At 38.3% G+C, this 23,390-nt stretch overlaps 1 protein-coding gene across 1 annotated transcript in view; it reads left to right on the plus strand.

Moving 5' to 3' along the window:
• The window catches only part of RTTN (rotatin), a 165,827-nt gene extending 144,831 nt beyond the window's left edge, over positions 1-20,996 (plus strand). Inside the window, exon 52 of the mRNA XM_032603244.1 lies at positions 20,915-20,996. The gene's annotated coding sequence lies outside the window, so the exon portion shown is untranslated. The remainder of the gene's footprint in view (positions 1-20,914) is intronic.
• The last annotated feature ends 2,394 nt before the right edge of the window (positions 20,997-23,390 follow it).

Consider the following 23,390-nt stretch of genomic DNA (forward strand, 5'->3'; position numbering starts at 1 on the left):
CTTCAAAACAGGACTTCTGACTCAGCTTGTGACTCCATGCCTCCCACAATGCCTCACAAAGCAGGTGTTCAGTTTATATTTATTTACATGAATGAATGAATGAGTGGATGAATATGGAAAATACTTTATTAACAAAAGCTACAGAATTTCATAATGTAAATTAGGCTAAAATTCTGTAGACTGTCAAAATGCCACTACTATAAGTAGTTTTTTATGAGAATAGATTTTTGTTAGGTTCTAAAAATAAAGAATGAAACCAAAAAGCACTGCTTAAAAACACTTTAAAATCCTTAGAATATTTTTTTAGTTTAGCAGAGTAGGAATAAAACCTCAATATTTTAGATATGATTTGAAAATATAACCAGCACTGACATGGAACAAAGATTCTAGTCTAAACTTGCAAGATCCATTGCTTACTAAGAATCTTATTTGGGCTATTCTTTTTGGGAGGCAGGATGTAGGTATCAGCTTTTTGCAAATAGAACCTTAAATTCTGAAAGTTATATAAGCTGCAACCCCAGCAGTGTGGAACAAACAGAAGAAGCCAGTTTGCATTACCCATGCTGTGTAAAAAGCACAAATCAACAGATAACCTGTCAGCTTCCTTCCAGTTCCTGTTTCTTAGTGCCCACATTTGGCAGCAGCAGGCACTGTGAGAACCTGACTAAAATAAACGTGACACCACTTTGCACAGAAAGAGAGGAGGGGCAGCAGTAAAGGCCGAAAGGAAGCTTTCAATACTTGACTTAAAATTGGGGAAAATGCTTAATCTCTTGGTACCATTGCAATAGGGAATGAAGTCTGTGATTGCATCACTTTACATTTTTCATGCATATTTCCTATCCACAGCTGATAATACACAGTTCCATTTGCAAGGTGAGGATAATACTACAGCTCCTGCACAGTGATTTTGAGTTTTGACCCAAACGGGGAAGCTTTAAGTGTACAGAGTCTGATTCAAAGCTGGTAGATCCGGGCTTCGCTGGTGGCACAGTGGTTGAGAGTCCGCCTGCTGATGCAGGGAACACGGGTTCATGCCCCAGTCTGGGAAGATCCCACGTGCTGCGGAGCGGCTGGGCCCATGAGCCATGGCTGCTGAGCCTGCGCGTCCGGAGCCTGTGCTCCGCAACGGGAGAGCCCACAACAGTGAGAGGCCCGCGTAAAAACAAAAGAACTGGTAGATCCAATGTATATGGCATTTGCTCTGTCTGATTTAAAGATTTGAAGTTGTCAAGGAGACGGGGGCTGGTACTAACAATGATGCTGAACCATCAGGACTGCTGGTCCCTCCTCCCAAATTCACTCCCAGGATGGAGAGCGAGAACGGTGAGCAAACCCTGGTGTCACGGGGCAGCTCTTGGAGCTGCTGTGTGTAGGGGGAGGCCGTGTCTTTGGTCATGGGCAGCAGACAGCCCCGCAGGGCTGTGTGAGGGAAAGCACACATGGGGGGTCTGTTCTCGCTCCCACCAGCCATTGCCTTGAGGGAACCAGTGCCTGCCCCTCCGTTCACATCTCTGGGCCTAGGGTGCACATGAGCAAACTCAAGGCCACAACACAGAACCCCTGCAGTGGCGAGGGGCTGAGAAAACAGGTGGAGCTCACTGATCTCCATCAGGCCCTGCTGTGCCCTGCCGCTTCAGAGCCCCAGGCCTGGGCACTGCAGCGGAAAAGCGTCTCTTCCTAACGCTGCTTCTCACCAAGCAGGGGTTGGTTTTTGGAGTGTGGAAGTGCCTGATCCATGGGTGCCCTGGACCCGCACTCTCCACCCCTTGAGCTGACGTGGGCCCTACAGATGAGCGCACCACCTTTCACGGTACTTGTCCGACATTCCCACAGGAAGTGAGCTCACTGGTCAAAATAACAAGACATTAGAGGAATACGACCGCTTCAGAAGGAAAATCACATGCTGGAAATACATTTTCCAAAGAAGCAGAAATGTTAAAACAGATGAACCAGGAATTTTAAATTAGCCAAATTTAAAGAGATAAGGAAAGAAATTAAAACTATAAGACCCAAATGAGAAAACATTTAAAATGTACAAAAAAGTATGTACAACAAATATAAAGGTTGAAAGAAAGACAACAATAGGTAGGACAAGTAGAATGGATCCAGCTGAGTTATGAATTAATGACTCAGAAAACACGATTGAGGAAATCTTTGAGAAGGAAGAAAACAACAGTAAGTAAGGAAATACAAAATAGAAATATAAAAACTAGGAGAATAGAAGTAGAAGTGCTCACATCTGGATGGCAGAAGTCTCAGAAATGGAAAAGAATAAAAAGAAAATAAGTACTTGAAGAAATGTGGCGGTAAATTTCCTAATACTAAAAAGAGAAGATAAAGTTTATCCTTAAACAGCTCATAGAAAGCCAAAGAAGAGAGGGAAGAAAAAATATATATATACACTCATTGCAGAAATCTAAGAATATCAAAGACAAAAACACCCCAAACAACCCAATAAAAATGATAATAACCCCAATCTGGAAACAACCTAAATGCCCGTCAACAAGAGAAGCTAAAAACTATTGTGCTGTATTTATGCAATGAAGTATTGCCCAGCAATAAAAACTAACAAAATACTGATAAACACAACATCGTGGATAAACGTCAGAAACGTTAAGCTGGGCAAAAGAAGCCTGACACAAAAGAGAACATACTGGTTGATTCCACTTATATGAAGTTAAATACCAGGTAGAACTAACCTCTGGTGACAGGAGTTTATAATAACGGTAGTCTTTTGGGGTGTGTTAACTGCAAAGGCACAAAGCAAGCATCTGGCTTCTGTGTCTTGATCTATAACATTTTATTCCTTGATCCAGGGTGTGGTAACACAGGTGTATGCATATGTAAAAAGCCTTAAAAGTGTACCTGTTACTATATGTATATTATACTTCAATAAGACACCTGAAAGAAAAGAAGTTTAGATAATATCAACATGATGGACATTAGTGAGGAGAAGAACAAAGCAAGTAGAAGAATGCTATATTGTTATTGAGAGGGGAATGCAGGCTCCAGAGCGCAGGCTCAGTAGTTGTGGCACGCGGGCTTAGTTGCTCTGCGGCATGTGGGATCTTCTGGGACCAGGGATCGAACCCCTGTCCCCTGCATTGGCAGGCAGATTCTCAACCACTGCACCACCGGGGAAACCCTGAAGATGTGGCAATTTTAATACATGTATCTAGCAAAATAACCTCAAAATACTTGAACCCCAAGGTGGCAGAACTGTAAGGATAAAATGGTTACCTGGTATTGCAGAAGTAGCTTTCAACCCATGCTCTTGACTTTCGATAAGTTGGCAATAACTCAGAAAAGATATAGAAAATCTGAATAACAAAATTGATAACCTTAATCTAATGGATATATACAGAATTCTGCAACCAAGAATTAGAAAAGACACATTTTTTCCTCAGTCCATGTGAAGTATTTACAGTTGATTCAAGTATCAGGTGAAAAAGCCCCAATAAATTTCAAAGAATAGGTCCATATAGAAGGAACTCTTGCCACTGTGTAATTGAGTTAAAATTTAATAACAAAAAGACAAGGAGGATATCTTTGTGTATTTGGAAATTAAAAGACAAACTTCTAAATAACTCACAATGAAAAGAAACCCCAATGGAAAGTTACTGAATGATAATGAAAACTATACAAAAAGACCTGTGAGATGCAGCAAAAGTGAAAGTTCTCTCACTTTTTTAATCCTTGAGAAATTTTTAGCTTTAAATCTGTCTAAAAGAAGGCCTCAAAATGAATAAGCCATGTGTATATCTTAAGAATTAGAAAAATAATGACAGAATAAACCTAAATTAAGTTGAAGAGATAGTAAAAAGAGCAGAAGTTAATGAAATAGAATCAAAGGTATTACAATGTAGAAAATCAACAAAGCAAAAACTGGATCTTTGAAAAGAAACAGTAGACAAATTTCTGCCATAAATGATCAACTGAAAGAGCAGAAGAACACAAATGCTATAATGAATATAAAGGGGGACATAAGTACAGATAAAGTAGAATAAAGAGTTACTACTGGAATATGATCAACAATTCTATGCTAGCAAATTTGAAAGCATAAATGGACAAATTCTTGGAAAAATATTTACTAGAATTGACCTGAAAAATAATAGACTTTAGGAGCCCTATAGCTATTAAAGAAACTGAAGTAGTGATTATCATCTTCCCACAAAGAAAACACGAGACAAATGGTTTTATAGGCAAGTTTTAATAAACATTCTAAGGACAATACAATCCCAATTTTATTCAAACTCTTAGCAAGAGTTATAGGAAAAGAAGGAAGAATACCAATTCATTCTAAAAAGCCAGTATAACTATGCTACCAAAACCAAACCAGAACAGTATGAGAATGGAAAAGTATAGGCCACTTATCTCATGAACAGAGACAAAAATCCTAAACAATGTTACTAGCAAATCAAGTAGACATTGTATATAAAAAAAGAAAAATATCTATATGTTTCTCTTAGTACATGTAGAAAAAGTACTTGATAGTATTCTAATTAATGTCAAAATCTCTTAGTGAATCAGAAGTAGAAGGCAATACCTTAAACAATAAAGAGTATGTTTAAAAACCAGAGCACCAGCATTCTAAATGTGGAAACAGTAGAAGTACAGTTGGCCTGCCATATCTGCAGTTCTGCGTTCTCAGATTCAACCAACTGCGGATCAAAAATATTAGGAAAAAGAATTCCAGAAAATTCCAAAAGCAGAACTTGATTTGCTACACACCAGCAACTAATTACATTGTATTTACAGTTATTTACATAGCATTAGATGTCATAAGTAATCCAGAGATGATTTAAATTGTGAGGGAGTATGTCCATATGTAAATACTAAGCCATTTTATATGAGACTTGTGTATCTGTGGATTTTTGGTATCCGTGTGGGTCCTGTAACCAATACCCTGTGGATATCGAGGGATGACTGTATTTATTCCCTTACAATTAAAAAATGCCACAAGGAGGCTTGCTATTATCACTTCTACTGAAATTTTATTGGAAGTTCTATGCAGTGTAATGAGGTTAAAAAAATACTGACTGGGCTTCCCTGGTGGCGCAGTGGTTGAGAGTCCGCCTGCCGATGCAGGGGACACGGGTTCGTGCCCCGGTCCGGGAAGATCCCACATACCGCGGAGCGGCTGGGCCCGTGAGCCATGGCCGCTGAGCCTGCACGTCCAGAGCCTGTGCTCCGCAATGGGAGAGGCCACAACAGTGAGAGGCCCGCGTACCGCAAAAAAAAAAAAAAAAAATACTGACTGGAATCATAAAGATTAGGAAGGAGAAATAAAAGTATCATTATTTGCAGATGATATAATCACATTAAAAAGTCAAAACAATTTTAAATAAATTACTTTAGGAGTTGGGAGTTTAGCAAGGTGGCTGGATTCAAAAGCAGTTGCATTTTTTACATCACAAGCAACTAAAAACACATTTAATAAGAAGCCATCATTAACAATAGTTATGGAGCATATAATGTACTGAGTAGTAAATCTAGCTAAACATGCACTATCTCTACAGGGAAAATTAGAAATGTTTATTAAGTCATAATTATAAACACATAAAAATGAGCGATACCATGTGAATAGACAGGGAGACTTATGCGGCAGACTGTGTTTTCCAAAGATAGCCACAGCAGTATTTACTATCCCATCTACTTTCTTAGAAAGTGACTGGTATTTCTCCCTCCAGAAATGGGTTTATGATTCTAGGCTGGAAGTGATACTACATAACTTCCCAGGTTAGACCGTGAAAGGTGATACAGCTTCCTCTTGGTTCTCCGGGAACCAAGCCACTGTGCTGTGAGAAAGCCAGGCAGCCACATGGAGAGGCCATAAGTGGATGTTCTGAATGACAGCCACAGCTGAGTTTCCAGCAGACAGCTGGCTTCAACAGCCAGACATGTGAATGAAGGAGCCTTCAGACGAGTCCTGCTGTGAGCTACTGAGTCCCCTTCAGTCTTTCCATCTTCCCACCTGAGGCCAGATGTCACGGTAGGTGAAGAACCGTCTCTGCTGTGCTTCCTCGGAATCCTGACCCACGTATTTCTGACCAACAAAATGGTGGTGGTTTTATATCATTAAATGTCAGTTCTTCTCAAATTAACGGGTAGATTTAATACAATTCCACCCAAAATTTCAACAAGGTATTCCTGGTAGAATTTGATGAGATTATGCTGAAGTCTACATGAAACAATAATGAGATAGCCAGGACATTTTTGAAGAACGATAGCAGGAGGAGGGGATTTACCTTACCAAGCAGCAGGATTTCTTATGAAATTATGGTAATTAAAACTGTCTGACATGGTGCAGAGATAAGCAAAACATGTTTGGTATATGACCAAAGTGGCATGACAGATAATGGAGAAGGGAGAGACAATTTGATTAATAGGAGAAGAGAAAATGTTGTCCATATGGGAAAAGATGAAGTTGTATTCCTTCTTCACAACATATGTAAAAATCAATTCCAAATGATTAAGGACTAATATGTAAAAGCCAAAGCATGAACATGGTTAGGAAAAATTGTTTTTGACTAAATTTTAAAAAGCATTGAATATAATGATAAGATTGATAAATTTTAATATATAAAAATTAAGAACTTTAAGGAAAGAACTACAAAACAACCAGAAAATAAGTGACAAAATGACAATAAGTACATGCTTATCAATAATCGTTTTAAAGGTAAATCGTTTTACCTTTAAAATCGTTTTAAAGGTAACTCTACAATTAAAAGATGTAGAGTGACTGAATGAATAATAACAAACAAACAAGAACAAGACCCATATATATGCTGCCTACAAGAGACACACTTTAGAGCTAGAGATACACACAGATGAAAATGAAAGGATGGAGAAAGATATTCCATGCAAATGGAAATGAAAAGAAAACTGGGGTAGCAATACTCCTATCAAACAAAATAGACTTTAAAACAAAGTCTATGACAAAAGACAAAGCAGGGCATTACATAATGATAAAGGAGTCAATGCAAGAAGAAGATATATAATGTTCATAAACACATGCACCTAACATAGGAGCATCTAAATATATAAAGCAAATATTAACAGACATAAAGGGAGAGATTGGTAGTAATACATTAATAATAGGGGACTTTAATACCCTACTTACATCAATGAATGTTGATAGATCAGACAGAAAATCAATAAGGAAAGAGTGGCCTTAAATGACACGTTAGACCATTTAGAATTCACAGATAGTTACAGAACATTCCATACAAAAACAATACACATTCTTTTCAAGTGCACATGGAACTTTCCCCAGGTCACATGGTAGGCCACAAAAGAAGTCTCAATAAATTTGAGAAAATTGAAATTATATCAAGTATCATTTTCTGACCACAAGGTATGAAACTAGAAATCAATTACAAGAAGAACACTGGAGTAAAACACAAACATGTGGAGACTAACCAACATGCTACTAAAAATCCAATGGGTCAACAAAGAAATCAAAGAGAAAAATTTTTAAATACCTTGAGACAAATGAAAATACAAGCGTAACTTTCCAAAATCTATGGGACAGAGCAAAAGCAATTCTAAAAGGAAGGTTTATAGTGATACAAGCCTACTCAAGAAACAAGAAAAATCCCAAATAAACAACCTAAATTTCCACCTAAGGGAATTAGAAAAAGAAGAACAAACAGAGCCCAAAGTTAGCAGAAGGAAGGAAAGAAAGAAAGTAGAAATAAATGAGAGACCACCACCACCACCATCAATAATAATAGAAAAGGTCAATGAAAAGATCTGTTTAAAAGATAAACCAAATTGATAAACCTTAACTCAGACTCATCAAGAAAAAAAGAGACAGGGGCCCAAATAAATAAAACTAGAAATGAAAGAGAAGTTACAACCGGTGTCACAGAAATACAATCTTAAGAATACTATGAACAGTTACATGCCAATAAATTGAACAACCTAGAAGAAATGAATAAATTCCTAGAAACATATAATCTTCCAAGACTGAATCAGGAAGAAATAGAAAATCTAAACAGACCAATTACTAGCAATGAAATTGAATCATTAATCAAAAAACTTTCCATAAACGAAAGACCAGGATCAGATGGCTTCACAGGGGGAGTCTACCAAACATTTAAAGAAGAGTTAATACCTAGCCTTCTCAAACTATTCCAAAACATTGAAAAGGAGGGAACATTTCCAGACTCATTCTATATAAGACCGGCATAACCGTGAAACCAAAACGGGACAAAGACACTACAAAGGAAGAAAATTACAGGCAATATCCCTGATGAACATAGATGTGAAAATCTTCAACACAATATTAGCAAACCAAATTCAGCAATACATTAAAAGGATCGTACATTGTGATCAAGTGAGATTTATTCCAGGGATGCAATGATGGTTTAGTATCTGCAAATCAATCAACATGATACAACACATTAACGAAAAGAAGGATTAAAAAAATGACATGATCATCTTAATAGATGCAGAAGAAGCTTTTGGCAAAATCCAGCATCCGTTCATGATAAAAACTCAACAAAGGTAGTATAGAGGGAACATAGTTTGCATGTGGATATCTAGTTTTCCCAACCTCCTTTGCTGAAAGCAATATTGATTCTGGTGGTTATAGGAGGCATGACTCAAACTTTGCTGATCATGTACCCCTTCCCCTTCTCCACATGGGCTGCCCAGGATTTTGGGGTGAGATTTGATGTGTGCACTGAGAGTGGAAGTTTTTCTTATTCTTTTAAACTGTCAACTGTAAAAGTAGTCACTTGGAGCTTTTTATTTCATTGATTTTGTAGAATCGATCCCTCAGTTTACGTTTCAAGCTATATAATGTTGTATGATGGGTTTTTAAAAGTTCATGTCACAAATGCACAGAACGAAACTTGATAATACACATTCATATGTTTTGCAAGTCTGTTTGGTATACTATTCAACTTAAGACTGCTCTATCTCTTATTCTGGTTATGTATGAATAACATAGGAGAAAAGCGTTATTTGATGCAGGACTTGGAAACAAACTGAGAAATAAATTGGTAGAACAAGAAAAATGGAAACTGTATGCTTCTTAAAGAAGGGCTCTAATTGCCAACATTTTTTAATTGAAAAGTTTAAAAATGCCTTTAACCTATTGCCGTAATTTAGAAAGAACCTCTCAGATTTCGCTGTCATGAAAGCATACCTGGATTTCTGAGCATCATTATCTAAAATCTCAAAAAAGAAAAATGCTATGTACTAGGCCACTGTACATTTCCCCCGGTGTAGACTTGTCTTAACTCACATTTATCCAACACTTACTATGTTCCAGGCCTGGATACCCTGATATGAAACACAGAGCTTCTGGTTAAGCAGCTCCCAGCCCTCAGGGCAGAGACAAACATATACACACATGAACTGCCAGGTGACATGACCAAATAAGAGCACGGTGCTCCTAGAGTCCAGCCGATGAGGCAGCTAACTTCACCTGCCCCAGACCACTGGTGCTGAAGATGGCACTTATAGTCAGTGCTGATCTCGTGGGGCATCTTAAAACTAGCTCAGCTCATGGTTGCCTTCTGGTTACTTCTGAAATTAGAAAAGTAGTATAATTTGAACTCGTATTCAGACACAATCCACAAAAGTCCTAAAAGTACTTCAATCCCAAAGGAGAGGTTTGCTCTGGATGGACTTGGAAATATGTGGATTTGACCCCCAGTATCCTCTAGGGCAGGAGAAAGTAGAGCTCTGCCTTGCACAACACAACACAACACAACACACACACACACACACACACACACACACACACACACACACACATCATGGGCATATATATTAGAGTTTGGAGAAGATACCTAGAAACAGAGAGAGAGTGACACCAAGCAACACAAACATCTTCCAATTGACTACTGAACACCCCGTTCAGGCTCCAGCGTTGCTTGGGCTTGGATGCCCTGTGCTGGGCGGGGCTGTGTTGCTGTGCCAAAGCTACCCCACGGGGCTCGGGCTCCAAGGCCACGGGAGGGCTGCCCTGATCTCGGGTCCTGTCACCTTGCTCTGCGCGGTGCTCCACCCACCTCCAGCCTGAACGTCCACTGGCTCCCACACATGGGTATTTCTGACTATACAGTGATCCTTCACCTAATTTTACATTTGGATGCCAAACAGTGGTCACCAGCCTCACTCCCTGAAGCATGTGAATTATGTGCTATCGTTCTCCAATCCAGTGAAGTTAAAGGTCTGTCTCCTCTCTGCTTAGAGCTGATACAAGCACAGATCAGTTTAATACACTTGTTAAATTGAAAAGAAAACAACTGCTAGTCTGCTTTTATTCCATACTTAGAGAATCGTGTATCCCAAGTTCTCGGGCAACAGCCACTAATTTCCTTCCCTCTGCTCGATTAGTAGGTACGACATTTCATATATCTGAATTCAGTATGTGTGCGTGTGTCTTGGGGACCCCTAATATTCTCCTTCTAGCATCTTAAGATGGCTAAACTTTTCTTATTTAGTCTTCAGACCTCCTTCTTATTTAGCACACCTTGTTGGTGCTCTATTTTATAGAATAGAAATGTTATTATTTATTGTTAGCTATAGGATGATCACTAAGTTGAAAACACTTGTGGCAAGGACTTATGTTTCACTTTTACCTCTACTCAGTGATGAGCTAGTTCTCACTTCTGAGAATTTGAACCCACAATAAAATCTGTCTTCTGATCTTTCAAGGACCCTTTAGAAATGTAAGGTTTAGGGTTTGATTGGTGTTATTTTTGCTTTAGTTTTACTATAAACATTCTTCAGCTCTTTCTCCTGTGTACTTTCCCCAAGATGTCATATCACCCCTCTAACTTCAGTTATTACCTCTGCTGGGAAGACCCTGGCTCTGCTTGTAAACCCTCGTCTCACTCTTACTGTTCCTTCTCACTATCCATATGCCTCCCTATCGGCCTGATTTCTCAGGTCCTTTTAGATCTAAGTGGCCGCCTGTCCAAGAGGAATTAAAGTTTCCTCCACATTCCATGCACTACATTGTGGAATCATCCGGTGGTTAACAGTTCCTCTTTGTCACTGTAACTGCAGTTTGTTCAAGCTGACATGACAGCAGTCACACAACCAAGGATATTGACAGTCTCGGCAGGACATGTGCAGACCGCAGAGGATCGTGCAAGGTCATATGGGGAAATTTTTGGTGTTCTTATACAAAAAATTTTATAAGTATGGTAATTAAGGAATAATAAAGAGATAAATGATTGGCTTTGAAAAAGAATAAAATATCCTACTAGAAGCTCATGTTTATCTCTTCTAAAAATGTTTCCAAATTTTCAACAGACTACGGTTTTGCTCTTTCATATCCACTGACCTTGTCAAAATTACAGCATAACTGAGTGTGCTTTGTGATGGCTCCACCTACAACACTCTCAGAAGTGGTCCCTTCTTTACTTTCCACTCCCGCTTCCTCTTCAAGGGCCTTAGATCATTAGATTCAGAAAACTGACCTGACCTCATTCTGCTGGTGGCTAAAATAAAAGGCGCCTCAGTGCCCAATTGTGTCATCAGATCTATAATGTTGCTAGTATATTCATAGCTGTCCAAAATACTATAGGGAATGAGATCTAGAAACCAAGCTGACGGGGGTAGATAGGCTTGTGCTTGGCCAATCAGCTGTCACTGCTTCTAGACCCTTTCGGTGGACAGAGCCAGAAAACTTATTTTTAAATTTCATGAGTTTACACTGATAACTTTAATATTAACTTAGGAACACAGAGTTGTTCTCCTTTTCCCATTCCATATTTGTATATCTCTTTTTCACAGTGAGAACCCTGGTTCCCTACAACATCAGAATGAATATATCTACTCAGTTCCTCTATCCTCCAACCCCAGCAAAATAGTTTCAGAATCACTACATGAGTGATACCACCAGCAACAAGTTGGTCCTACTTTACTGCTTAGTAAAGTTCAAATATTTTGGGGTTTTTTTTGCAACTGCAATTATTTTGTGTTTAGAATATAGCCTTAGTATTAAAGTTTATAGTCAGAGAACTGAGTTCCAAAGTGGCTGGAATTAATTCTTCTTCTTCTGTGTGGTTATATATTAGAAGTACACTTAGGTTAATTTTTTTGTAGTCAATTTTAGTTCGATTTTTTTAATCCTTTCATTTAATTGTTTTCTTTGGAATATGTAAAGCATACATAACTCAAAAGTCAAAATCATATAAAGAGGAAGAGCCAGAGAGGTCTCATTCCTATCCATTTGCCTCCAGCTGCTTCCCACCAACCCTACATATAACTGTCATCCCTGGTTTATAACTTATCCCTTCTGTATTTCTTTTTGCAGTATATATATATATATATATATATATATAAAATTATTCCTTCTTTCTTACAGAAAGGACAGCATGCTATACACACTCTTTTGTACTTTTTTTTCACTTAAAATGTATCCTGGAAGTCATTCTGCATGAGTTCAGAGGGCTCTTCCTCATTCTTGGTACTCCAGTATATAGATGTACCATACTTGATTCAACCAGTTTCTCGTGAATGAGTATCAAGTTGTTCCCGATGTTTTGCTATTATGAATAATGCCACAATTATTAAAAAGCTGTTCCTATGTTGTTTTGTACTTGTAGAGGTGTCTGTTCAGAGCAAACTCCTAGAAGTAGAATTTCCAGATCAAAGCGTAAATGCAGACACAGTTTGTTGGCTCCTTCTAAATTCCTTTGTTGGGGTACCGCCTTGTCCTCCGCCCCACCCCACCGGTCCCAGGAGTGTATGTGAGGCCTTTCTCCCCAGAGCTGCTGTAGGAGATGCCTAACTTCTGGCCCACATTCCCCCAGCTCCCCTGAGTCCTGTAGCTGCGATAGACAGTTTCCAGGTCACTGACAGCTGCCCACTTCCAGCACCTGTGTCTCTCTCCTCATCCTGAGGGAGAAGCAGTTCACTAAACCCAGAGGGGAGGCCCGTTTCAATGTAAAAGCACAGAGGTTGAAAGAGAATGCTTTGTTTGAAGAACAGCTTGAAATTAACTGCTATGAATGTGACTGGAGTGTGTAATTTGGAAATTCATAAAGATCCATTGTGGACAAATTGTGAACGACACCGTACGCCATTTGCAGAGCACAGACTCAAATGAGAGTGTCTGCTCTGTGTGGGACCTGTGTTCAGAGTCCCGTGGTCTAAATAAACTGCTTTCAATGCATTTTTATCTCTCTCAAATTGACTTTAACAATGACTTTCTCTTCCTAAGAATCAAGCACATTCATATACTTTTTTGTGCTCACCTATTTTCATTCAGAACATATTCAGGTCAATCAATACTTATTGAAGAGTTTGTCCATATTTTCGTGGATTGTTTTACTGTAGTAGCTTATACAAGGTTTGACTGCAGCACTTATTAATCCATTCAATAAATAATCATTCATTGCCTTTTTCATTTAAAACGTTCTTGTCTGATAATAATAATACGTTTTCATATGAAATATGTAAAATAAAGAGGTTCATGAATAAAAATATAAAGATTGCCTTTAAGGCACCAACCCATATAACCACTGCCATTTACACTGTGGTATCATTTTCATTTATTTAATCCCCCAATAAAGTAATTCCCTAGTGACAGGAACAATGGCACATTCATTAAAAAAATAATTCCTCCTTTATCAAATGAAACCATGCTCATATGGTAGAGAAAAAAGAAAATATCACTCCTGTTCTCCCTCCTACTCTATTCTTTCTAAGCATAAAGGAAGAAAATTAGACCCTTGCCACTGTTTTACAACCTGGTGTGGCGTCTTCTTTCACCTGTTAGTATTACCTAAGCTCCTGTATGCTGCCTAGATAATTCCCCTACTTACCTTAAAGTTATGGGGAAGAGGGAACTGCAATGTTTAGTATTTCCTATGCTACTTTATATCTATATCACAGTCTGTTAGAGGGGGGAAAATCACAGGCAGTGCATGAATTGTAACTGTCAAAAACCCAAGTTAAATACCCTTTTTTTAAAAAATTTTATATTATTTGTTTTTTTATACAGCAGGTTCTTATTAGTCATCAGTTTTATACACATCAGTGTATACATGTCAATCCCAACCACCTAACTCATCACACCACCACCACCACCCCGCTGCTTTTCCCCTTTGGTGTCCATATGTTTGTTCTATGCATCTATGTCTCAATTTCTGCCCTGCAAACCAGTTCATCTGTACCATTTTTCTAGATTCCACATATATGCTTTAATATACAATATTTGGTTTTCTTTTTCTGACTTACTTCACTCTGTATGACAGTCTCTAGATCCATCCACGCCTCTACAAATGACCCAATTTCGTTCCTTTTTATGGCTGAGTAATAGTCCACTGCATATATATACCACATCTTCTTTATCCATTCATCTGCCGATGGGCATTTAGGTTGCTTCCATGACCTGGACATTGTAAATAGTGCTGCAATGAACATTGAGGTGCTTGTGTTTTTTTGAATTATGGTTTTCTCTGGGTAAATGCCCAGTGATGGGATTGCTGGGTCATATGGTAATTCTATTTTTAGTTTTTTAAGGAACCTCCATATGTTCTCTATAGTGGTTGTATCAATTTACATTCCCACCAACAGTGCAAGAGGGTTCCCTTTTCTCCACACCCTCTCCAGCATTTGTTGTTTGTAGATTTTGTGGTGATGCCCATTCTAACTGGTGTGAGGTGAAACCTCATTGTAGTTTTGATTTGTATTTCTCTAATAATTAGTGATGTTGAGCAGTTTTTCATGTGCTTCTTGGCCATCTGTATATCTTCTTTGGAGAAATGTCTATTTAGGTCTTCTGCCCTTTTTGCATTGGGTGGTTTGTTTTTTTAATATTGAACTTCATGAGCTGTGTATATATTTTGGAGATTAATCCTTTGTCCGTTGATTCACTTCCAAATATTTTCTCCCATTCTGAGGGTTGTCTTTTCATCTTGTTTATGGTTTCCTTTGCTGTGCAAAAGCTTTTTAAGTTTCATTAGGTCCCATTTGTTTATTTTTGTTTTTATTTCCATTACTCTAGGAGGTGGATCAAAAAAGATCTTGCTGTGATTTATGTCAAAGAGTGTCCTTCCTATGTTTTCCTCTAAGAGTTTTATAGTGTCTGGTCTTACATTTAGGTCTCTAATCCATTGTGAGTTATTTTTGTGTATGGTGTTAGGGAGTGTTCTAATATCATACTTTTCCATGTAGCTGTCCAGTTTTTCCAGCACCACTTATTGAAGAGACTGTCTTTTCTCCATTGTATATCCTTGCCTCCTTTGTCATAGATTAGTTGACCATAGGTGCATGGGTTTATCTCTGGGCTTTCTATTCTGTGCCATTGATCTATACTTCTGTTTTTGTGCCAGTACCATATTTTCTTGATTACTGTAGCTTTGTCATATAGTCTGAAGTCAGGGAGTCTGATTCCTCCAGCTCCTTTTTTTTCCCCTCAAGACTGCTTTGGCTATTCAGGGTCTTTTGTGTCTCCATACAAATTTTAAGATTTTTTGTTCTAGTTCTGTAAAAAATGCCATTGGTAATTTGATAGGGATTGCATTGAATCTGTAGATTGCTTTGGGTAGTATAGTCATTTTCACAATATTGATTCTTCCACTCCAAGAACATGGTATATCTCTCCATCTGTTTGTATCTTCTTTAATTTCTTTCATCAGTGTCTTATAGTTTTCTGCCTACAGGTCTTTTGTCTCCCTAGGTAGGTTTATTCCTAGGTATTTTATTCTTTTTGTTGCAATGGTAAATGGGAGTGTTTTCTTGATTTCACTTTCAGATTTTTCATCGTTAGTGTATAGGAATGCAAGAGATTTCTGTGCATTAATTTTGTATCCTGCAACTTTACCAAATTCATAGATTAGCTCTAGTAGTTTTCTGGTGTCATCTTTAGGATTCTCTATGCATAGTATCATGTCCTCTGCAAACAGTGACAATTTCACTTCTCTTCCAATTTCTATTCCTTTTTTTTCTTTTTCTTGTCTGATTGCCATGGCTAGGACTTCCAAAACTATGTTGAATAATAGTGGTGAGAGTGGACATCTTTGTCTTGCTCCTGATCTTAGAGGAAATGCTTTCAGTTTTTCACTATTGAGAATGATGTTTGCTGTGGGTTTGTCCTATGTGACCTTTATTATGTTGAGGTAGGTTCCCTCTATGCCCACTTTCTGGAGAGTTTTTATCATAAATTGGTGTTGAATTCTGTCAAAAGCTTTTTCTGCATCTATTGAGATGATCATATGGTTTTTATTCTTCAATTTGTTAATATGGTGTATCACATTGATTGATTTGCGTATATTGAAGAATCCTTTCATCCCTGGGATAAATCCCACTTGATCATGGTGTATGATCTTTTAATGTGTTGATGGATTCTGTTTCCTAGTATTTTGCTGAGGATTTTTGCACCTATATTCATCAGTGATACTGGTGTGTAATTTTCTTTTTTTGTAGTATCTTTGTCTGGCTTTGGTATCAGGGTGATGGTGGCCTCATGGAGTGAGTTTGGGACTATTCCTTCCTCTGCAATTTTTTGGAAGACTTTGAGAAGGATGAGTTTTAGCTCTTCTCTAAATGTTTGATAGAATTCACCTGTGAAGGCATCTAGTCCTGGATATTTGTTTGTTGGACGATTTCTAATCACAATTTCAATTTCCTTACTTGTGATTGGTCTGTTGATGTTTTCTATTTCTGCCTGGTTCAGTCTTTGGAAGCCTATACATTTCTAAGAATTTGTCCACTTCTTCCAGGTTGTCCATTTTATTAGCATAGAGTTGCTTGTAGTAGTCTGTTAGGATGCTTCCTATTTCTGTGGTGTCTGTTGCAACTTCTTTTTCATTTCTGCTTTCATTGATTTGAGTCCTCTCCTTGTTTTTTATGATGAGTCTGGATAATGGTTTATCAATTTTGTTTATCTTCTCAAAGAACCAGATTTTAGTTTTATTCATCTTTGCTATTGTTTTCTTCGTTTCTATTTCATTTATTTCTGCTTTGATCTTTCTGATTTCCCTCCTTTTAGTAACTTTGAGTTTTGTTTGTTCTTCTTTCTCTACTTCTTTGAGGTTTAAGGTTAGATTGTTTATTTGAGATGTTTGTTGTTTCTTGAGGTAGGATTGTATTGCTATAAACTTCCCTCTTAGAGCTGCTTTTGCTGCATCTGATAGGTTTTGGATTGTCGTGTTTTCATTGTCATTTGTGTCTAGGTATTTTTTGATTTCCTCTTTGATTTCTTCAGTGATCTCTTGGTTATTTTGTAATGTATTGTCTTTCCTCACTGTGTTTGTGTTCTTTACGTTTTTTCCCCTGTAATTGATTTCTAATTTCATAGCGTTTTGGTCAGAAAAGATGCTTGATTTGATTTCAATTTTCTTAAATTTACTGAGGTTTGATTTGTGACCCAAGATGTGATCTATCCTGTAGAATGTTCCGTGCGTACTTGAGAAGAAAGTGTAAGCTGCTGTTTTTGGATCAAATGTCCTATAAATATCAATTAAATCTATCTGGTCTATTGTGTCATTTAAAGCTTGTGTTTCCTTATTAATTTTCTGTTTGGATGATCTGTCCATTAGTGTAAGTGAGGTGTTAAAGTCCCCCACTATTATTGTGTTACTGTCGATTTCCTCTTTTAGTGCTGTTAGCAGTTGCCTTATGTATTGAGGTGCTCCTATGTCGGGTGCATATATATTTATAATTGTTATATCTTCTTCTTGGATTGATCCCTTGATCATTGTGCAGTGTCCTTCCTTGTCTCTTGTAACATTCTTTATTTTAAAGTCTATTTTATCTGATATGAGTATTGCTACTCCAGCTTTCTTTTGATTTCCATTTGCATGGAACATCTTTTTCCATCCCCTCACTTTCAGTCTATATGTGTCCCTAGGTTTGAAGTGGGTCTCTTGTAGACAGCCTATATATGTGTCTTGTTTTTATATCCATTCAGCAAGCCTGTGTCTTTTGGTTGGAGCATTTAATCCATTCACATTTAAGGTAATTATTGATATGTATGTTCCTATGACCATTTTCTTAATTGTTTTGGGTTTGTTTTTGTAGGTCCTTTTCTTCTCTTGTGTTTCCCACTTAGAGAAGTTCTTTTAGCATTTGTTATAGAGCTGGTTTGGTGGTGCTGAATTCTCTTAGCTTTTGCTTGTCTGTAATGCTTCTGATTTCTGCATTGAATCTGAATGAGATTGGTAGAGTAATCCTTGCTTGGTAGAGTAATCTTGGCTGTAGGTTCTTCCCTTTCATCACTTTAAATATGTCCTGCCACTCCCTTCTGGCTTGTAGAGTTTCTGCTGAGAAATCAGCTGTTAACCTTATGGGAGTTCCCTTGTATGTTATTTGTCATTTTTCCCTTGCTGCTTTCAATAATTTTTCTTTGTCTTTAATTTTTGCCAGTTTGATTACTATGTGTCTTAGCATGTTTCCTCTTGGGTTTATCCTGTATGGGACTCTCTGTGCTTCCTGTACTTGGCTGGCTATTTCCTTTCCCATGTTAGGAAAGTTTTCAACTATAATCTCTTCAAATATTTTCTTGAGTCCTTTCTCTCTCTCTCCTCCTCCTCCTTCTGGGACCCCTATAATGTGAATGTTGTTGCATTTAATGTTGTCCCAGTGGTCTCTTAGGCTGTCTTCATTTCTTTTCATTCTTTTTTCTTTAGTCTGTTCCACTGCAGTGAATTCCACCATTCTGTCTTCCAGGTCACTTATCCGTTCTTCTGCCTCAGTTATTCTGCTATTGATTCCTTCTAATGTATTTTTTATTTCAGTCATTGTATTGTTCATCTCTGTTTGTTTGTTCTTTAATTCTTCTAGGTCTTTGTTAAACATTTCTTGCATCTTCTCGATCTTTGTCTCCATTCTATTTCCTAGGTCCTGGATCATCTTCACTATCGTTATTCTGAATTCTCTTTCTGGAAAGTTGCGTATCTCCACTTCATTTAGTTGTTTTTCTGGGGTTTTATCTTGTTCCTTCATCTGGTACATAGCCCTCTGCCTTTTCATCTCGTCTATCTTTCTATGAATGTGGTTTTTGTTCCAGAGGCTGCAGGATTGTTGTTCTTCTTGCTTCTGCTGTCTGCCCTCTGGTAAATGAGGCTATCTAAGAGGCTTGTGCAAGCTTCCTGATGGGAGGGACTGGTTGTGGATAGAACTAGGTGTTTCTCTGCTGGACAGAGCTCAGTAAAACTTTAATCCACTTGTGTGCTGATTGGTGGCGCTGGGTTCCCTCCCTGTTTGTTGTTTCACCTGAGGCAACCCAGCACTGGAGCCTACAAGCTGTTTTGGGGGCTAATGGTGGACTCTGGGAGGACTCATGCCAAAGAGTACTTCCCAGAATTTCTGCTGCCAGTGTCCTTGTCCTCACGGTGAGACACAGCCAACCCCTGCCTCTGCTGGAGACCCTCCAACACTAGCAGGTAAGTCTGGTTCTGTCTCCTGTGGGGGTAGCTGCTCCTTCCCCTGGGTCCTGATGCGCACACTACTTTGTGTGTGCCCTCCAAGAATGGAGTCTCTGTTTCCCCCAGTCCTGTCAAAGTCCTGCAGTCAAATCCAGCTAGCCTTCAAAGTCTTATTTTCCAGGAATTCCTCCTCCCTTTTGCCAGACCCCCAGGTTGGGAAGCCTGAAGTGGGGCTTCACTCCAGTGGGTGGACTTCTGTGGTATACGTTTTCTCCAGTTTGTGAGTCACCCACTCAGCAGTTATGGGATTTGATTTTATTGTGATTGCGCCCCTCCTACCATCTCATCGTGAGTTCTCCTTTGTCTTTGGATGTGGTGTATCTTCTTTGGTGAGTTCCAGTGTCTTCCTGTCTATGATTGTTCAGCAGTTAGTTTTGATTCCGGTGCTTTCGCAAGAGGGAGTGAGAGCACGTCCTTCTACTCTGCCATCTTGAACCAATCTAAATACCCTTCTTGATGGCACCTAAAAGGTGAATGAGTCCCCAGTTCTGACTCTTCACAGAAGATTCCTGGCAGTGGGGCACCAAAGAACCATAAATGTTATGTTATTGCCTTCTCTCTTTATTTTCATTGAAATTTCATTGAGATAATTGTAGATTCACATGCAATTGTAAGAAATAATACAGAGAGACTCCATATATTTTTACCCAGTTTCCCCCAATGGTATCATCTTACAAAATAGAGTACAATATCACAGCCAGGACATTGACATTGGTGCAATCCACCTACAGTATTCAGCTTTCCCCAGTTTTACTTGTACTCATTTGTGTGTGGGTGCATGTGTGTTTTAAGTTCTAGTGTATTAAGCTGTATAAGATGCATAAGTATATCATGTTAATACAAGAATAATTGCATTAATTATATTAAGATCTCTACAGTGTTGTGCCCTGTGTAAATCTGCATATCTCCCACCACAGTCAAGATACAAAACAGTTCCAACATCGTGAGGATCCTTTGTGTTGCCTGTTATGACAAATATTTCTTTCCCACATCACTCCCCATTTTTAACCCCTGGCAACTTCTAATCTTTTCTAAAATTTCTAAATTTAAAAAATTTTGTCATTTCAAGAATGTTGTATAAATGGAATACATTCACTATGAAACCTTTGAGACTGGCTTTTTTTTACTCAGCATGATTCCCTGCAGATTTATCCAAGTTTTTGCATATATCAATAGTTTGATCTTTTTTATTGTTGAGTAGTATCCCATGGTAGAAATATACCAGACACCTAAGTCTTTTATTTTATTTGGAGTGATTATAAATGGTATTATGTTTTAAATTTTAGTTTCCCTATGATTATTATTAGTATATAGAAATACAGTTGATTTTGGGGTGTTGATCTTGTATACTGCAAACTTACTGAACTCACTTATTAGTTCTAGAAGATTTTGTAGATTTCTTGAGTTTGCTACATAAACAATCATGTCCTCTGCAGTTTGGCCTAGTTTTATGTCTTCCTTCCCTATCTGTATGCCTTTTATTTCTTTTTCTTGCTTTATTACAGTGGCTGGAACATCTAGTACTATGTTGTACAGCAATGGTTCAAGCAGACCTCCTTACTTTTTCCCCAGTCTTAAGAGGAGAGCATTCAGTCCTGGCTACGGGTTCTTTGCAGATGATCTTGATCAAGTTGAGGTAATTCCCCTCCATTTCTAACTCATGGCTTTTATTGTGGGTGGGTGTTACATTTTTTTATCAAATGATTTTTCTGTGTCCATCAATATGGTCACATAATTTTTCTTCTTTAACTTGTTGATATATTGAATTACATTTATTTTTGATTCTCAAATGAGAAGTGACTTCGGACAGGTGAAGAAGGGAGTACACTATGTAAGACTTTGAAAATGAAGCCAAGGTGTTTAGATGTGAATCTATTGCACACCATTTTCCACAGTATGTTTTGAGACGTATGCTAATAGAGGATACATAAAGATGTAATTTCACAGTCAAACTAGTTTGAGAAACAGTGGTTTAAACTAAATTCAGTAGGCTTCTTCGTTCCTGATTTTCTCAGAACCTTTAATATGCTGCATTGAATGATATCTGTATTTCCAAAAGGGGATTAAAGAGTGTAAAGTTTCCAAATCCAGTTTATCCACAAAATCCACATTTTCCGTAATGTCTATGATAATTGGAAGATGCACTTTGGGAAACATTGCCATAGGAAATAATTTTTTCTAATGAAAATTTCTGACCTGGGGAGTACCATAGAAGAAAGGCAGTGTGCTGCAGTGGCTCTTACACATGGAACTTCAGGAAGGTTTCCTACCTGCTGAAAGCCCACTTCATTATCTGTTGAGTGGGGAAAAAACATGACTCCATGGGGGGGCAGTAGGATGTTGAGGTAAAGAGTGTGTGCTCTACAGTCAAACATCTGAGTCCAAATCCTGGTTTTGCTACCTAGAAGGTGTGGGGAGCATTGGGAAAGTTACTTAATCACCCTGTGCCTGTTTCCTCACATGTAAGGTAAGAATAGTAACAATTCCTACTTTCTAAGATTTTTAAAAGGTTTAATGAATAAAACATGTAAAGCCTTAGAGGAGTGTCAGGCAACTGGTAACCATTTAATAGTCATTACCTGTGCTGTTTATAGTTGAAGGATTAAGTGAGATGATCAGAAAAATACCTAACAATTTTATTACTCAGAAAGTAGTTATTAGGAAAGTAGATCCAAGGGCAGTTGTAGGATGAGTTAGAAGCAAGTGAATCTATGCTCCCATCTTGGATGCTTTGAGGACTAGGCCAGTGAGAGTACAGACGTAGAGGTTGCTTTTTTAAATACTTTCTTTAGCTCTGTAGCATTTGGTGATTGAATACGAGGGGTTGAAAAAGATGACCCAAAGGTGACACCAGTTTTCAGCCTCGGCATTAGGGAAATGGATATTGTACCCCCCATGAATGAAGTGTGTCCTGGGTATTTTAACATGTCAGCCAGATAATTTTAGCATTCTCATTAAAAAATAATAGATATTTTAATTTCTGGTTTTAATAAATGCAGGAAACTAAAGAGTTTCAGCCTGTGTATGCTAAACTATGAAATCTGATCCATGTTGGTAAAGGAACAATTTGATTACATAGCTATACTACAAGGAGAATTATGCCCGTGATGCAACTTTGAACTTTGAGGACATCTCAGCTTTTTATTTAGAGCACTGAAGTGGCAGAATGGTTCCTCAGAGGAAATTAAGAGAGAGAAAGGCATGCTGGTGCTCAGAATAGCAGAGAAGATTGAAATAAATGGGAAACGTGGTAAAATGACTGAAAATAAGCCAAATATATAAGATAAAGTTAGATCATAGTTATTGTTTATTGAACACCTGCTACATACTGGCCATCGCTTTTGGATTGGGGATACAGTTAGTTACAACTGCCGAGGTCTACCTGGAACTGTCCTGGTTTTAGCACTGAAATCCCATGTCCTGGGAAACTGCTTGGCCTCAGGCAAATCAGGACAGTGGGTCACACTCAGCACAGCAGTGAACAAGGCAGTCTTTGCACTCAAGGAACTCACATTCAAGTTGGGGGATCGAGAGACAGACACAAAGCAGATAAAAATAAGACAAAAGGCACAGTTTTGTATATAGTGCAGCATCAGGTTAGAAGGAATGTAAACTATTTATATATTGGTTCATCTATTCATTTTGAAAAAGGAGCTGGCTCCTTCTATATCTAGTGTGGGAAAGAGAGGGTCACCACAGGTCATAATTTGACTTTCAGAAGGATCACTGCTTACCCCCTCAGAGTGGATACACATGAAGTGGGTAGGCTCCCATTGCCCTGAGGGAAGGGAATAGAAGGACTGTTTTTCTGTCTGACCCAGCTTGCCCTTCACAGGACCTGGTAGAAACTTTTCAAAGAGGCCACATGCACCGGGGAGAGGAGGATGGAGACTCTGGCCCTGCCTCCTTGAGAGCCAGCAGTGTTAGAAGCTTTATGATGGATAAGGGTAATCCTGATTGAGGGCTGGGTAGAAAAGACAC

Source organism: Phocoena sinus, chromosome 14 (genome assembly GCF_008692025.1).
Source record: "Phocoena sinus isolate mPhoSin1 chromosome 14, mPhoSin1.pri, whole genome shotgun sequence".
NCBI classification, from domain to species: domain Eukaryota; kingdom Metazoa; phylum Chordata; class Mammalia; order Artiodactyla; family Phocoenidae; genus Phocoena; species Phocoena sinus.